The sequence below is a fragment of the Equus caballus genome, chromosome 23 (assembly GCF_041296265.1).
Source record: "Equus caballus isolate H_3958 breed thoroughbred chromosome 23, TB-T2T, whole genome shotgun sequence".
In the NCBI taxonomy this organism is placed as follows: domain Eukaryota; kingdom Metazoa; phylum Chordata; class Mammalia; order Perissodactyla; family Equidae; genus Equus; species Equus caballus.
Window position 1 is genome coordinate 68,089,869 of NC_091706.1, and position 17,058 is coordinate 68,106,926.

General features: G+C 55.1%; 1 long non-coding RNA gene across 2 annotated transcripts; it reads left to right on the forward strand.

Annotated features, from left to right (window-relative positions):
• Nucleotides 1-8,292: 8,292 nt before the first annotated feature.
• Nucleotides 8,293-15,982, forward strand: LOC111770232 (uncharacterized). Of its 2 annotated transcripts, XR_011431403.1 has the most exons (5): nucleotides 8,293-8,588; nucleotides 12,579-12,703; nucleotides 13,587-13,675; nucleotides 13,810-13,988; nucleotides 15,546-15,982. It is a non-coding gene; the product is annotated as an uncharacterized lncRNA (long non-coding RNA). The 2 variants fall into 2 exon arrangements; XR_002803361.2 differs by lacking the exon at nucleotides 13,587-13,675 and having other exon boundaries at nucleotides 8,326-8,588.
• Nucleotides 15,983-17,058: the final 1,076 nt, after the last annotated feature.

The following is a 17,058-nucleotide window of genomic DNA, read 5'->3' on the forward strand; positions in this document are numbered from 1 at the left end:
CCACTTCCCACAGGAGGCCTGGCTTGCCCTTCAGCATCCAAGGCCAAGGACTGGAGGTCGCCTGTTCCCGCAGCGGATGCTGAGTGGGACTCTCGGCACTGGGTCCTGGCACCACAGGAGAGCTCGGAGCATCGTGGAGGCTCTCGGGACAATTGTTAGAACAGCAGACAGAGGAATGATCTCAGAGGAAAGTGCAGATCTTTCTCCACTCACGATGGGGTTACGTCCCGATAAACCCACCATACGTTGGAAATATCGTAAGTCAAAAATGCATGTAACACAACCTACAATCGTCATAGCTTACAGACCTCCAAAGTGCTGAGCGCACTTACGTGAGCCTACAGTCGGGCAGAATCTTCTCACACAAGCCTGTTTCCTAATAAAGTGTTGAAGATCTCATTCATTCTACTGAACGCGTGTCGCTTTTTCACCATAATAAAGTCAGAAAATCATAAGCTGAATCATCGTAAGTCGGGGACCATCTCCACTGCAAGAAGTCACCCTGGATGTCAGCAACGGTTATTTCTGTTAGGGCGAATTTCATTTTTTTCTTTGTGCTTTTCTGGCGTTTTAAACGCCTGCCACAGCTGTGCCAGGCGCCGACCCGCTCGGGTGGGCCTGAGTGAGCCGCTGGCTCAGAAGTTTATGCTTTGTGGGTCGGCCCCGGGGCCGAGTGGTTAAGTTCACGCTCTGCTTCAGTGGCCCAGGGTTTTGCTTGTTCGGATCCTGGGCGCAGACATGGCACCACTTGTCAGGCCACGTTGAGGCAGCGTCCCACATGCCACAACTAGAAGGACCTGCAACTAAGATATACAACTGTGTACTGGGGGGACTTGGGGAGAAAAAGGAGAAAAAAAAAAAACGATTGGCAACAGCTGTTGTTAGCTCAGGTGCCAATCTTTAAAAAAAAAAGAAGTGGAAGCTTATGCTTCGTAATTGTGATAGATTTTGCCCCATCACCCTCGGGAGGGGTCGTACAGTCAACACCCCCACCAGTGCTGCCCCCACAGAGCGTGTTAACTGACTTTCTCGTTAGGGGAAACTCGGTTCCAAGTGCGGCTTTAACTCCACGCCCCTGTTGCGTGTGAGTCCAGCCTCTGCCACGGCCCAGGGCCGCTTGGCCGTCTCTCTTCCTCCAGCTGCCCACACAGGGCCTGGCGTCCCCCTGCCCCCAACACCTCCCCTCCATTCTGCGTGGCTGTTCTGTCTCCTCTGTGGGCCCTCAGTTCAGAAGTCACCCTTGCAGAGGGGAGGTCTCCACGGGCCCACAGCCCGGCCGGACATCACCATCATGCTGCCTCGGCCTCTCTCACCCCACAGTCCAGCCCAGCAGAGCCCGAGCCGGCAGAGGGACCCCGTGCTGGTGAATGAACCCACTTTGCTCTTCTGGGGACCCCACTGAGCAGGATCTTCGCCCCGAGACGGAAGCCAGAGTGGTGGTCATCAAGTACATGGCCCGGATTCAAGGCCAGCTGCCCGAGGAGCTAAGCCAAGGCCGGGGCCTCAGTCTCCCACCTGCCCACCCCCTGGGGTGACTGTGTGGGTAGCAGAGTGGACGCCTGCAGTGCGTGCAGCAGGCAGCTCAGGCCAGATCGGAGGAGGGTGGGTCGCTGCAGCTCCAGGTGGCCAAGACCCCATGCCACTGAGCCCCCAGCCTCCCTTGGATCACTCTGGGCCAGGTTGGCATCTCCCCTCTAGGGCCCGCTGTCAGCCTGTGCCCCAGCTGGGATGGGAGCTGCTGGATTGGCCACTCAGTCCATACCTGGTCCCTGTAGACCTGACCCCTAACCCCCAGCCCCAGGCCTGCCTGCAGCCCACGCCAGCACTCGTGGCAGAGGCCAGGGTCCCCTACGCTGTGGGGACCGATGACTGTGGGTGGTAATAACTGGGGTGCAGGGTGTTCTCGGGGTGGCATCTGGGGAAGGCCCAGCATGACCTGCGGCTCATGAAGCACGAGCACTGGCATTCACACATGGGGTCCAGGCAGCCGGGGCCATTGTCACCCCTGCAGAGGAGGTGGCCGGCTGAGGGCAGGGACCTCGTCAGCTTGCCTCAGCCAGGGCTCTGCGAGGTTGTGCCAGACGCCATGGCCCCTGCCTGCCTGCAGCCCCGGCCGGCGCAAACACCACAATCAGGTGAGTGGGACACCGGCTCGGGACATCATCACGGGTGTTTGATCCCACCCTTCCTGGCAGGAAGAAAGAGCAGGGCTCCACATTCTGGGCCGGACGGTGGCTCCCCCATCTCCCTCCAAGGGGCTCAGAGGCGCCAGCTGCCGTGTGCCCAGAGGCATTTCTGACGTGGACCCTTTTGGCTGCGTTACCCACGTAGGGCTGGCCAGCCACGCTGCTCCGTTCCTGAAGATGCCGGTGACTTAGCGGCTTCTGATGCTCGCGGTAGCCTGTCCTGCTGTGGAGAAGCTCCCGTACCCGGGAGAGTGCCTTACGCAGCAGCCATTGCTGCTGAGCGCACACCCCGGGGCCTGGTGGATCTGCCCTCCCCTCTCAACCCCTCTGAGCCCACCTTGCTGATCTGCAAGACGGAGATGGTGGTGACAGAAGGGGATGCCATCCTGGATTCCCAGTACTGGGATCCCGGGCCCAGCGTGGTTCCGGCACATTCCTGGGCTGTGTATTTTGGGAAGCTGGCCATCGTGGGTGCTTTACACAAGGTTGTGGGCAGCACTCGGTGTGCTCCTTGCTGTGCTGGGCTCACAGGGCAGGTCCAACTTGGCCTCACTCTGACCTCAGCAAGGCCCAGAGGTCAGAGGTCGTTGCAGGCAGTCAGGCAAAACCAAGAGATTGCTGACCAGGATGCACCTTCAGCTGCTCTGTCCCAGGGCCAATTGCAAAGCAGCATTTGTCATTCAGCTGAAGAAATTAATCTACTCCAAGGTACCCTTTGTAACTTTGGAGCTGTTTTAAACATGTGCACATGGAGCCGCCCCGTGGCCTGGTGGTTAAGATCACATGCTCCACTCAGGTGGCCCCAAGTTCACAGATTCGGATCCTGAGCATGGACCTACACTTCAAGCCGTGCTGTGGTGGCACCTCGCATAGAAGAATTAGAATGATCTACACTAGAGATACAACGATGCACTGGGGCTCTGGGGAGAAAAAAAAAGAGGAAGATTGGCAACAGATGTTAGCTCAGGGCCAATCCTCCTCACCAAAAAAAGCACACACAAAAAATCCCAAATAAAGAAAAAGGAAAATAATAATCAAGTATTTTTAAAAATCCGAAAAATAAAGTAGAAAAAATAAATCAAAAGTGTGCATATTGTGAAGACACAGACAGTCGGTGTGTGGGGTCCGGTCCCCGCAGACACAGGAAGCTCCTCCCTCGGGTCCATCGGTCCCAGTGGAATCTCTCCAGGACAAGATGCCCAGACACGACTTCCTGCACACCTGACCCTCCTCTACTGTCGCTGCCCTGGGGCAGCCTGGCTGGGTCCCGGGCACAGTGAATACCCCAACCCGGGCTCACACAGCCCGGCCCTCACTGTGCCCCAGACACAATCCTGTCTGCCAGATTGCAATTTTCCATCACATTTACCCCAGAGAAAGAATCACGGGGTGAAATGAATGAGAAGGTGAATTGACAGAAAAGCACCCATCAGGCCTCAAAAATGTCTGGAAACTGGGCAGAAATGCTTAACAGCGCCCTGGGGGGTGCCACCAGCCAGTGTTGCAAGGACATGCCCACCCTCAGCCACCATACTTTCACACTGACCAAAAAGTGTTTTTTTAAATTGAGACGTTATTCATATGCCCTAAAGATCCCCTTTTAAAGTGTACTGTCGAGTGGTCATGAGCACATTCACGGACTGCGCAACCATCACCAGTAAGTCCAGAACATTCTCATCACCCCAAGAGAAGGCCTGGCTTTCCTGCTGAACCCTGAGGGCCAGAGTGGGAGCAGGGACCAGGACAGCCTGCGACCACCACGACCTGCCACTCCAACGGCCGAGATGAAAAGAATTTGCGGAGTTCATTGTCTGGCTTGAAGATCAGAAAACCAGACACCATGAGATGGAAGACAGAGGTGACCTGAGGAACGTCCCGGGGCGGTGACCAGCCCACGCTCCCTGAAGAGCATCTCAGAGACATTAAGTGTCCTTCAAGGTTCCAGACGGACAAGGGTTTAGCTGTTAGACTTGAATATGGACATGATGCTCCGAATTCAGAGACTTTACCCAATAACACAAAAAATGCTGACCATGTAACTAAAAATGTAGACCCGCGGTCCGGCCGGGTGTGAACGACCCTGCCTCCAAGCCTGGCCTGGCTCTGGCCAACCTTCCGAGGCAGCGCTCCAGGCCGGCCACGTTTTGGTCCGGGAGCCTGACGCAGGAAGCAGTTGGGACGCGAGACTTGCCTGCCCCTGCGGACCAGCGCGGTCTGGGCTCTGACCCGGGAGAGGCAGCTCCTCACGAGGTGCCCACACTGTGCGATGAGGAACTCAGGGAGCTGCAGATGAAGGCTCCTGAGGCCTGGGCAGTGGTTCAGGCAATTGCTGCCCATGCGAGTCGGCCCGGGGACTGGGGCCGGGAGAGGCATTCTGGGGTTGCAGCCTCTCGCCACCTTAGTGCGCTCCGGCTCGCGTGTGGAAGTCAGAGGCCACGTTTTCGAGGGAGGAATCCTAGAAAATTGGTGATGTTCTAGAGAGCCACCCATCATTGTCTTTTCTTTAATAAAGTTTGGGAAAGCGGAAAAAAAGAAGACCCGAGCCCGTCAAGCGGTCTCTCCACCTCCTCCCCCAGCTCACAACCACTAATCCACTTTCTGTCTCTGGATCGGCTTTGTGGACGTTTCACATAAATAGAATCACACTACGCGGCCTTTTGTGTCTGGCTTCTTTCACTCAGCAAAATGCTTTCCAGGTTCTTCCGGTTGTCAGCACTTCACTCCCTTTATGGGTGGCTCACGTTCCGGTGTGTGGACCAGTCTGTTTATCCGTTGCCTGATGACGGACACTCGGGCGTCTCCACTTTCTGGCTGTCATGAACACTCATGTACACGCTTTCGTATAAACCTCCGTGGGGTTTCTGGGCCAGAAGGTCATGCTATGTTAGCCATTTGAGGAATCCACAGTGGCTGCAGCATTTCACACTCCCACCAGCAGTGCGCAAGGGTTCCAGTTTCTCTGCATCCTTGCCAACGCTTGTCCTCTGTCTTTGATGGTAACCGCCCTAACGGGTGTGAGGGGCGTGTCATTGCGGCTTTGGTCTGCATTTCTCTAACTTTAGTGATGTTGAGCATCTTTTCATGTGCATATGGCCCACTTGTCTATCTTCTTTGGAGAAATGTCTGTTCTAACCCTTCTCTCACTTTGGAACTGGCTTGTTTGTCTTTTTGCTCCTGAGTTTTAGGGGTTTTCTATATATTCTGAACGCCAGACCCTGGTCAGACCTGCGACTTGCAAATATTTTCTCCCACTTTGTGTGTGGTCTTTCGCTCCCTCAATAGTGTCCTTTGATTCACAAGAGCGTTTAATTTTTTTTTTTAAACATCTCTCTTTATTTTTTTAAAGATTGGCACCTGAGCTAACAACTGTTGCCAATCTTCTTTTTTTTTCCTACTTTTTCTCCCCAAATCCCCCTAGTACGTAGTTGTATATTTTAGTTGTGAGTACCTCTGGCTGTGCTGTGTGACACGCCACCTGAGCGTGGCCTGATGAGCGGTGCCATGCCTGCGCCCAGGATCCGAACCGGTGAAACCCTGGGCTGCCGAAGTGGAGCACACGAACTTAACCACTCGGCCACGGGGCCAGCCCCAAGAGCATTTAATTTTGATGAAGTTTACCTATTTTTCCCGTGGTTGCCTGTGTCCAACGTAATCTTTCACTGAATTCTCCACGCTCCTCTGGCCAAGTCCCCCTCGCCCCCAGTCCTGGACTTCGCGGCTCCCACGCCCGGGTGCGCTGCGCCCCCTGCTGGCACCGGCCGCACTGGATGCCCTGCGGGGTGGGGTCAGGACGGCTGGACTCGGGGGCCATTGGCTGGGGCTGCTCTCTCCCTCTGGGAAGAGGGGAGAGGAAGCCGCTCCAGCTTCCCAGTTCTGCCCACGGCAATACGAGGTGAGGATGCCTGTCGCCTTCTACGGAGGAAGAAACGGAGGCTCGGGACGTGCAGGAAGTGCCAAGGTCTGGAGTTCCTGCTGGGGCTGTGGGGATGACTGGTTCATTCATTCATTCAAAAAACACTTATGAGGATGCATCCCCCACAGACCCCGGCTGAGCCCTGGTGAGCACACAGCATCGTGGGACAGACCTGAAGATCACTGCCCTGGGGACTCCAGGTCAGGGCCCCGAGGAGTCCCACCTGCCCGGGGTCAGGCTTTGGGGTGGCGGGATCGTGGGAGAAGGGACGTCACTTTCTCCGGGCTGGCAGCCCAGAGCTGACAGCTGACTGAACAAGCCCAGGAGGGGATGTTGGAGGCCTCACTGGTCCTGCTACTGCTGTGAGCAGACCTGTCGCCCACGGAGCCCTGAGCCCCCGGGGGCTGGTCAGGTGGCCCCACCACCAGACAGAAAACTCGGGCAGAGGTGCCGAGTGCAGGACCATGAGGCTGCGGGCTGCTCTGGGCCACGCGCCAGGACAGAGAACGTAGGTCTGTCTGCTTCACCCCTTCCCAGCAAGAGATTCCAGATGGAAACACAAGACCCGAGGACAGTGGCACCGGGCTGTGGGGCGCTGAGTGGGCGGGGCAGGCACAGAGGGGAGGCCTTAAAATGTTTAGGTCGCTTGAAGGTGACCACTTGAAATTAAATTAAAAATAAAGAGGAATGATCAAAGTGTCTTAGAATGGATGATGGTGACGGATGCACAGCTCTGAATGCACCTCCATCAGCGAAGGTGCACGTGAAGAGGGTGAAACGTATGGAATAGATTATATCCCAATCAACTGTTCAAAAAGGGAGCTTGAGGCCAGCCGGGGAGCCTAGTGGTTAAGTTTGGTGGGCTCTGCTTCGGCGGCCTGGGTTCAGTTCCCGGGCGCAGATCCATACCACTTGTCAGCCACACTGTGGTGGTGAACCACATACAAAATTGAGGAAAGCTGGCCCAGATGTTCGCTCAGGGATGATCTTCAGCAAAATAAAAGGGAGGGGATTGTCTACAGTCCTGAGTGTTGCTCAATGAAGCAGCGAGAAGGACAGCATGAGTTCTGGGCTTCCAGCGGCGCAGACGGGCCGGGCCTCTCAGGCAGAGAGGTGTCTGCAGGCTCAGGACCCCCGCAGGTTGGCCAAACTGTTTCCTGGTCTCGCCCCCAGACCAACTACTCAGCGGATCTGGGGGAAGATTCCCCATGATGCTGGTCCGGATCTGGGACCCACCTTGAGAACTGCTGGCCCAGAAGACCTCTGGTGGCGCTGAGCACCCCTGGGGGCAGTAGCACGAGGGAGAGGTCCCCCCACACCCTTTGAGTCTCATCCGGTGTGATTAGGCTACTTAACAAAAATATAGAAATAAGATTTGAACTTAAATTATTAGAACTTCTTAGAGTTGGGGATGTGTACAGAGATGGCTACGTGTCCTCCACTCTCCGTTCTCTTCTTCCTCTTCATAGAAACCCTGAACTTTATCTTGGAACATGGATGCCTGGAATAGGAAGTACATCTCCCTGCTTCCCTTCCACCCAGGCAAGGCTATGGGGCTGAGCTCTGACCGTTGATGCGAGAGGAAGTGTCCAGAAACTTCCAAGAAGTGTCTTAGAGTGTAGAGTGCACCATTCTTTCTCTCTTCCTCCTTCTTGCTGTCTGGGAAGCAAGCATGATGGCTGGAACTCAAGCAGCTATCTTAGGCCTTGAGGTGGAGGCTACATATTGAGAATGGCAGAGCAGAAAGGTAGGAAGAACCTGGGGTCCTGACAACATGGAACTGTCACACCAGCCCTGTCCTGCTCACCTTGGCACATCCTCTATGTGATAAGAAAGAAACGCCTTTCTTGCCTAAGCAGCTGGTACTTTAGGATTTGTATCACTTGTAGTCACACAGCATATAAAGTACCTGGCCTGTCCCAGGCGTCCTAGCTGAGGAGCTGACGCAGTCACATGGCTACCATTGGGGTAGAGTAGAAACCAACCCAGGCCTGAGAGCCTGGGAGGGCAGCTGACACAGAGAAGACCGTGAAATCCCAGCGCCCCAGCCCCACCCAGCTTCTGGGCTGTTGGTCCTTGGTCTCTGAAGGCCAGCACCACCCAACAAGACGACATGTGTCAAGCCACATGATTTTCTGACCGTACATTCTGCCAAGTGAATTAGATTTCCCTCTGGTTGGTACTAGAGCGAGTCTTCATTTCCTGACCATCTGTTGTTTGGGTGGCAGGAAAGTCCTCTGTGCGCCAGAGGAGCAGCCAGCATTGAGCACGCTCTGCAGACGCCCAGGCGCAGAGGGACCGGTGGCAGTGTTCCAGGAAGGCCCCACGGCCGTGCACAGGGAAGCTCAGGGGCTGCCAGCCCAGGGTCTGAGCCACGTCCACAGGCCTTCCCACTCCAGACACTCATAATATTCTTCCATTTAAAAAGGAAGGAAGTTCTGACACCGGCTACAACACGGACGATCCTTGAGGACACTATGCTCGGTGAGGTAAGCCAGTCCTCATATGGTCCCACTCATGTGAGGCCCTCAGGGGCGTCGCATAACAAAAACAGAAAGTAGGACAGTGGTGCCAGGGGCTGGGGGAGGGGGATGGTGCGTGAGTGTTTAATGGGGACAGAGTTTCAGTTTGGGAGGATGAGAAAGCTCCAGATCTGTGAATCACAACAATGTAAATACACTTAACGCTACTGAACTGTGTACTCAAAAATGATCACAATGGTAAAAACACACGCATCTCGTGTCTCGCTGGTCACAGGCCTTCTTGGACGGTGTCTCTGTGACTGCATTGGTCTGTGTCCAGTCAGGCAGTAGGGACCACACAAGGACCCTAGCGGGACGTTTAATATGACCAGTTGGTGAGCACCGATGAGACGACAAAGCTCCAGGGAACCCAAGCGCTGAGGGCAGGCCAGCTGGGGAAGGGCTAGGCCTCCAGGGAAAAGGCTCACCTGAGCCCACTAGGCACCAGGGAAGTTGGTCTGCAGCCCCCACAGTGCAGGCTCTGGTGGCTGGTGCACAGCGAGCTTGGTGGGTCAGGACGCGGGGGGAGGCCTGGAGAGCAGAGCCTGGATCAAGGAGCCATGGGAAGGCCATCACCAGGCCGGGGTGGGGCTGTGAGGCTGCAAGGGAACACCATCCAGGGTGTGTGGCTGGGCACAGACGTCCTCACCCCACATCTTGGACCCCCTGGCAGCGCCCTGTCCTGGGAGAGCCTGACACTGGGCTCCTCAGGGGGAAAAAGAGGCCTCCTGGACAGGTTGCCAAAAGAAACAGCCACAAAATCTGATAAACTGGACTTCATAAAATTGAAAACATCCTCTTATCAAAAGAAACCGTTAAGAAAAGAATAGACAAGATACAGACTCGGAAAAAATATTTATAACGCCTCTATCCAAAAAAAGACAGGCATCCACAATACAGAAAGAGCTCCTGAAACAGTCAAGCGACAGATGAATGACCCGGATTTTAAAATGAGCCAAAGACTTGAACAGACACTTACAAAGGAAGATATACGAACGGCCGAGCACAGGGAAGTGTGCTTGATGCCATCGGTCGTCAAGGAAATGCTCGGGGAACCCCAGTGAGATTCTTCTCCCAGTCTCTGCAATGGCTGAAAGTCTGAAAGACAGAAAATGCCCAGCGTCGGGGCACAGACGGGGCGACTGGGACTCCAGCTTTGCTGGTGTAAAACGGTACAGCCACTTTAAAAATTGTCTGGCAGCTTCTTATAAAACTAAATACACACTTAACCAGAAATTCCACTCCACTTGCCCAGGAGAGGTGAGGACATGTGCTTACACAAGTCCTTACGCACAAGTGCTGAGAGCGGCTTCGTTCCTATCAGCCCCATAAGGGAGCCGCCTCCGGGTCCATCAGCAAGTGAACATGTTGTCGTGCCGGATGCCCCACTATCGAGCACGGCTCGGGGAAGAGGGAGGAGCCGCGGGTACAGGTAACAACACCGATGAATCTCACACACATTCTGTGAGTGAAAGAAGCCAGACACATAATGATTCCCTTTCTTTGTGGCTCCAGAACAGGCAAAATGAATCAGAACAGGGTGCGCTCTGCAGTGGGGCAGAGGGCTTGGCTGCAAAAGGGCCTGCAGGGACTTTCCAGCACAGCGACGTTCGAATGTGTCTAACGTTCTTGATATCTGTGATGGTCCGTGTGTACAATTTTCAAAATGCATCAGTCTGGACCTCCAGCACGGGTGGTTTCTTGGTGTTTGTGAGTTATAATTCAACGCTAACATCTAAAACGTGGCTCACTGTGTCCAGCCCCGCTCAGCCACAGGATGCCACAGGATCCCTCTTTGAGGGAGCCCTGGACCTATTTGAGAGAAGGACCATGATGGAGAGGGACTGAGCATGCAAAAGGAAGGTCTACGGATGGTGAGAAGGTTTTGTCTGGAGAAGAGAAGCAGCCCAGGCCAAGGATCTGAGGAACGATGTTTCACTCAGCCGACCAGCGGGAAGCCAGGGTGGTGGTCTTCCCACATCAGCGCCTCCCTAACAGCCACTGCTCCCCTCCTTCTGATGAACGAAACTCGTGTGTTGAGGTGGTGGGTTAGAACTTAGTTACGTGGGCACGCCTGGCTGCCTTCAACTTAAATAGTAAATCAGCCAGCCGTCTTATTTGCAAAACAAATTTATTCAGGAATAGCCAAAAGAACTGCAATTCAGGATGTGCAGGCTATGGTCGACCACAGGCAAGTCCAGAGGACAGAGGAGGGAGCTGCATTTATGGAGAAAAAGGGGGAGAGGGAGGGGCTGCTCTAAAGGAAAGTCCACTGGGGAAGTGACAGTTCAGGGAGGCAAAGGCTTCTCATTGGCTGGGCTGCAGCATTTCTCATTGGCTGGGCTGTGGGATTTCTCATTGGCTGAGCTGTGCGTTTCTCATTGGCTGAGCTGTGCGTTTCTCATTGGCTGAGCTGTGCGTTTCTCATTGGCTGAGCTGTGTGTTTCTCATTGGCTGAGCTGTGTGTTTCTCATTGGCTGGGCTGTGGGATTTCTCATTGGCTGGGCTGTGGGATTTCTCATTGGTTGGGCTGCAGCATTTCTCATTGGCTGAGCTGTGCGTTTCTCATTGGCTGAGCTGTGTGTTTCTCATTGGCTGGGCTGCAGCATTTCTCATTGGCTGGGCTGTGGGATTTCTCATTGGCTGAGCTGTGCATTTCTCATTGGCTGAGCTGTGTGTTTCTCATTGGCTGGGCTGTGATGTTTCTCATTGGCTGAGCTGTGCGTTTCTCATTGGCTGAGCTGTGTGTTTCTCATTGGCTGGGCTGTGGGATTTCTCATTGGCTGAGCTGTGTGTTTCTCATTGGCTGGGCTGTGGGATTTCTCATTGGCTGAGCTGTGTGTTTCTCATTGGCTGGGCTGTGGGATTTCTCATTGGCTGAGCTGTGTGTTTCTCATTGGCTGGGCTGTGATGTTTCTCATTGGCTGAGCTGTGGCATTTCTCATTGGCTGGGCTGTTGCCAGGTGGGGAGAGAAGTCTTCTTGGTAGTAAAGTACTTGTACTTCCTGTCCCAGGTGCAAGTCAGTCTCCTCCTGGTTGGTGTAACTGAGGATGTGTGACGGGTGAGGGCGCCCCCTTGCAGGCCTCCCTGATCCAGTTTCGTTAAGGTTTCTTTTATTAATTTCCACGTTGTCTGGGAGACAGAGAGATGTGGTCTTTGTGCTACTGAATCTGAAGTTCCCTCATGCATCACACGGCAAGCCAGTCTCTGACACCAGGTGCAGTGGAAGAAAGTCAGAATTTCACTGCAAAGCTCTGAGCAGGGAGAGCAGGCAGCTCATGCCATGATCCCCAACTCCCTGAAAAGCTACAAGCAGGGGTTTTTATCTGGGGTTTTAGGTGGGGGAGGGGGAGCACGTGGCCTTGGGGCTGGGGTTCTGAGAGGCCTCTGCGCAGGCGTGACTGTTCTGCGTGTTGCACGCGGTGGGTTTTCAGCCTGTGACGGCTAGAGTTGACCATGAGTCACTTTAGCTTCTCCGTGCTCGTGGGGACGCTTTGTCAGGCAGCGGCTGTCAGCAAGCTCCTCTCTTATCAGTGTCCTCCTGCTGTTCTGCAGAACGAGCTCAGAAAGTAACTTTGGTCACTTTGTTTCCCACGTTAACCTTGTGGGTACAAGCACAGTGTCACCCCAATCCAGGTAAAGTTTAACTCCTTCATTCCCAGTTTCATTTATTTGGGGTAACCCAGATAAGCTGTGGGGGTTCAGTTACTAAAAATCAAGAGGGAAAGAATGGATATTGGGTGGCAGTCTCTGCCCCTGGGACAGCATAGCTGACCCAGGGCACAGGTCAAGACTGGGCCAATTCTGTTCCATATTTTCCAACCTGCCTTGCAGCAAGGGGTGGCCCTGCGACCTAAAGGGCAGTCTACTGGGGAAATTTGGGGCTTTTACTTTTAGGATAAAAGAGAGCAGAGATGACTTGTGGGCTCCTCCTTGTTTCTCCCGGGCCTGCACAGACATGATGCCTGGAGCTGTAGCAGCTGGATTGTGACCATGAGGCATCAACCCTGAGAAGGCCAAGAGGGACCAAAGCTTCCACCTTGACAACATCAAGCCTCTGGGCAAAGCAGCAGCTACCCAGGTCTGATCACATGATAGGAGGGAAAAACTATTTCTATTACGTGAGCCCCAGCCATTCCTAAGGGGTGGACACGTTCAGCTTGTAAACCAGCTCTGACAGCTGCCCCCAAGGAGGAGTTCTGAGGATTCAGTGAGGGTTGCACGTTCTCGGGCCACACCCCCCAGGTCAGCTGCAGACCAGAGGGGAGCACACACGTTTGGTGGCACAAGTGCTGCCCAACCTCAGGCAAAGGGTGAGCATCCCGCCCACCTCCGTGTCCCCGTGGCCGCAGCTGTATTGCTCCTGGAACCCGTCTCCAGCGAGTCCAGTGCTGCCCTCCCGCCTGATCAGCTTGGGCCAGGAGCCCAGTGTGGAGGGAAGGAGGAAAGAGGTCATTTGGATCCACTCTAATTGGCATGTGTTTCCTAAGCAATTTCTGGAAAACATTAAAAAAAAAAAAAAGGCAGAGAAATAAATGCTGCTATTTTCAAACATGGCTGTAATTTCTGAAAAAGAAAAGAGCTTCTGAGTCCTTGGTCCTGATGTCCTTTGGACACCCGGGGCCAAGGGCCAACAACACAGGCAGACCTAATGTCATTTGTTGCTTTTGGTCCCTCCACGCAGCCGGGGGCATCAGTAAGCCCAAGGGAGTGAGGGCAACTGTTAGGACCCACGCCTGGCCTCTGTGAGGCCGGGCCCCCCCAGGGGTGTCCCCCATCGTGGCCTCAGTGCAGGGGTGACATTGCATTGCTGGCCTGAGTGGAGGTGGGCGCTATACTGAAGGAGGAACTTCCACGCCAGCGGGGAGCTGAACACCAGGGTCCAAGGGCCACGGGCAGAGGGTGGACCCCGGGCCCAGGAAACCTGTCGCAGGGCGGCCTGCAGGAGGCCTTGTGTCACGCAGGCCAGCACTGCACCACAAGCCCATCCCTGAGCCCGTCACTGGACGTCTCCCTCTCTGGAGGAGCTAGGAGCTGCCAGACACCTGTGCAGGTCAGCAACGAGGTGGGCGGAGGCTTCCCTCTCCCCATCTCTCTCTCTCTCTTTCTCCACTGTCTCTCATTTTTGTCCTTCTCTGTGAAGCTTTACAAGAACCCTCCTCCTTTTCATCTTTTTTGTTTTCTCAGATCCTTGACAGCCGGTGCAGGCTGTGGGGTAGAGAGGGACCACGTGTCTGGGCGATGATGGACGGAGAGCTGGGCTCGGCGTGAGGACCCCCTCGTGGTGTGTGGCCCTGAGCGGAACATCCCTCCGTGACATGGAGCTAGAGGGAAGCCCCGTGTGGCCATTCACACGGTGCCCACAGGTCTGGGTTCGCTCTGCTCCCGGTTGCCCTTGCAGTGCTGGGCTCGCACCACATCTGTCTCTCAGTCTGGGCCGCCGGGACCCATCCAGGTTTCCCACAGGCCCTGAGTGGAGGCCTATGGCCTTGGGGACCTTGGGCACCCGGTGGCCTGGCCAGCACCCTCCTCTCCTCCTCCTCAGCCCTCTGCAGCCCCCACTGCTGATGCCCGTGACCTTCGCCGGCCCTCACTCCTCCTCCCTGGGAGGCACCAGCCACTGCCCCCAGCCGTCTGGTGCTTCCCTGCTGTCTGAGCTTGCATGGCGTCCCGGATCGTGGCCAGGGCCTGAGCCCTACCTGGGCTCCCATCCGCATAGATCTGGCCTGTGCCAGCATGGGGCTGGGGACCACCCCTGGCAGGTGCCATCCCCTCACTGCCGCCATGTGAGAGTGCTCTGCACGGCCCTCTGAGCTATCAAGCCTTCCCTTCCACACACCAGCTCTTCCACTTTCTGGGCCTCAGTTTCCTCGACCTGTGGTCCTGGGGAATGGTGCCCCTGCAGGGGGCGGGGCCGGCCTGCACAGATCCCTCACAACCAACCAGGCGTAGGTGCTATTGTTCCATTGTATAGACGAGGAAACAGGCCCAGAGGGTGGAGGCCAGCCTTGGTGCAAGCGGGTCCCTCAGGCCCCCTCTACCTGCCTCCAGCCCACACCCTGGTGACTGAATTCCAGACCTAGGGCCTTGCCAGGCCTCGCTCCTCACCCCCAGCCCAGGCAGGTACTTCCCTGGAGGGCGCCTGGTGGACAGAGCAGTCAGTGAGAGGTGGGCTGGGAGCAGAGGCCACCACTGGGGCCCCCACAGTACCATCAGGGTGCCGACAGCATTGTGGGGTTGTGCACACCATGGGGGGTAATAGGAATCATGGGGTGGTGGACATCACGGGTGCCATGGTCGCCGGGGGCGGTGGGCATCATTCGTGAGGGCCATCAGCATCTCGTGCTTGTGAGGTGGGAGATGTCCCCAGGCTTAGGCTGGGCTCTCACTTGGGCCTGACTCCCAGGAGTTCAGGGTGGTCTGCGCCTGGTCCCCAGGGATGCAGGCTCTCAGACGCATCCCCACTTCTGCCCAGCCTGTGCCCCAACCTGCGTCCACTCCTGGGGAAGCTTCGGGAATGCTAAAGAGCTGTTGCCCGGGAGGGGATGGTGAAGCCAGGGATGTGCCTTTGATCAGGGATCCAAATGCCAGCATCGCCTTTTAGTTGTTTCTTTTTCCTTTTTTGCCTGCTTATCAAATAACGTGGGAAGCAGACACACAGAACTGTACCTGACAGAGGCACGTCCCCTAAAGAAGGGCATTTTATCTAAGAAATAGACAGAGGGGCAGAGAAAAAGTCCAGTAGGCTTACAGAGGTGCCACGGCCCACGGGGGAAGCGTGGCAGCCAGCGGAGGCATGGGGCAGGCAGACCTGCTCCCGCCCTGAGGCACCCGGACGCTCTGCTTCCTTCCCTGTAATGTTTGCATCATTGTGTTTGAATGTTTGCATTGTTGTGTTTGCTCAGTCTGCCGCCTTCCCGCAGGACACAGCAGCAGCCGCCGTGCCGAGTCGCACCGCCAGCCCCGCTCCTGTGGCTGTGTGGTGTTCTGTCATGGAGATGCCGTGGTCCGTCCCCTCCGGGGCATAAGCTGAAGTTGCCCACAATTTGTCTTGCTTCGTATAACACTGAGGCGATTGTGCATGAAGCTCCCCAGATGGAGCAAGACCATCCCGGTGGCAGCATTGTCGGCCGGAGGGTGTAGATATTTTACCGCCCTCGATACAATCTGCGGAATTGCTGCGCAGAAGAGTAGCTGTGGTTGCAGGTGTTTGTCCTGCGGCAACTGTACATGTCCGGATACTCTCAGGTTTAAAAAGAAAGAAAGGTTTTATTTATTCCACAGGAAGTGAAAAATTGTGGACCATGGTTTCAATATGTATGTCTTTAGTTCTGAAGTTATTAAAAAAAAATACGTAGTAGCCGTTTCTAGCGTTTTTGGTTCACTGTGGCAGAGACAGTGCTCAGAAGTTATCCAGTTATTTTCTTGGCCCCGAGTCTGGGTGCTATCACGTGACTAATTCTCACCCCTGGACGTGAGGGGCAGTGACCCCCTACTGGACTGAAACACCCTGGGTCCCTGGCACCTCGGGGTGACAACAAGTTGTCACAACAACATCCTACCCCCCTCAGACGAGCACGAGTGAGAAACAGACCTGACTGTGTTGGGCGTGGAGACACTGGGGTCATTGATGCCACCACTGAGCTTGGCCTCATGACCAGAACACTCATTGTTTTAGTCATCACTGTGTACCAAATTACCCTAAAAGTTAGTGGCTTAAAAAAGCCATAATCATTTAGTGTCTCTAACAGTTCCCATGGCTCCAGAATTCAGGAGCAACTCTGCAGGGTCTCATGAGGCTGCAGTCAGACGTCGCTGGGGCTGCGGTCTCTCCTGAAGCCTTGACTGGGGCTGGGAGCCACTTCCAAGTCATTCGCTCCCTCGTTGCAAGTTGGTGCCACTGTTGGCCGGGGGCCCAGCTCTGCCCCCACGGGGCTTCCACGGCGCAGCCTGAGCGTCCTCGGGATGCAGCAGAGGGCTCCCTGGAGCGAGTGACCCAGGAGAGAAGGCGGAAGTCACAATGCCCTTTATGACCAGCCTCAGAAGTCATGCCATCACCTCTACTGTACTTTATTTGCCACCCAGACCAGCCCTGATCTACCGTGAGGGGAGACCACCCAAGGGTGTGACTACGAACGCAAGGATCTTGGGGGTCTTGAGGCTGGCTATCCACTCACTGAATCCACTTTCAGAAATTTATTCTTTAAAAAATCACAGATGCTTGCAAAGATTTAGCTACCAGGAGAGGATGTTCGTTGTAGTATCGCTTTTAGATGGTAAAAAAGGAAAACATCTATGTCTGTCTGGTGGAATAAGTCATGACGTGACCATGCGCAGTCGTGCGTTGCACAGCGTGGAAGGATGTGTTGATCACACACCAGGTGACAAAATGGCACAAGGAGAATGATTCTGCTGTGTAAAGATCGCGTCTTTATT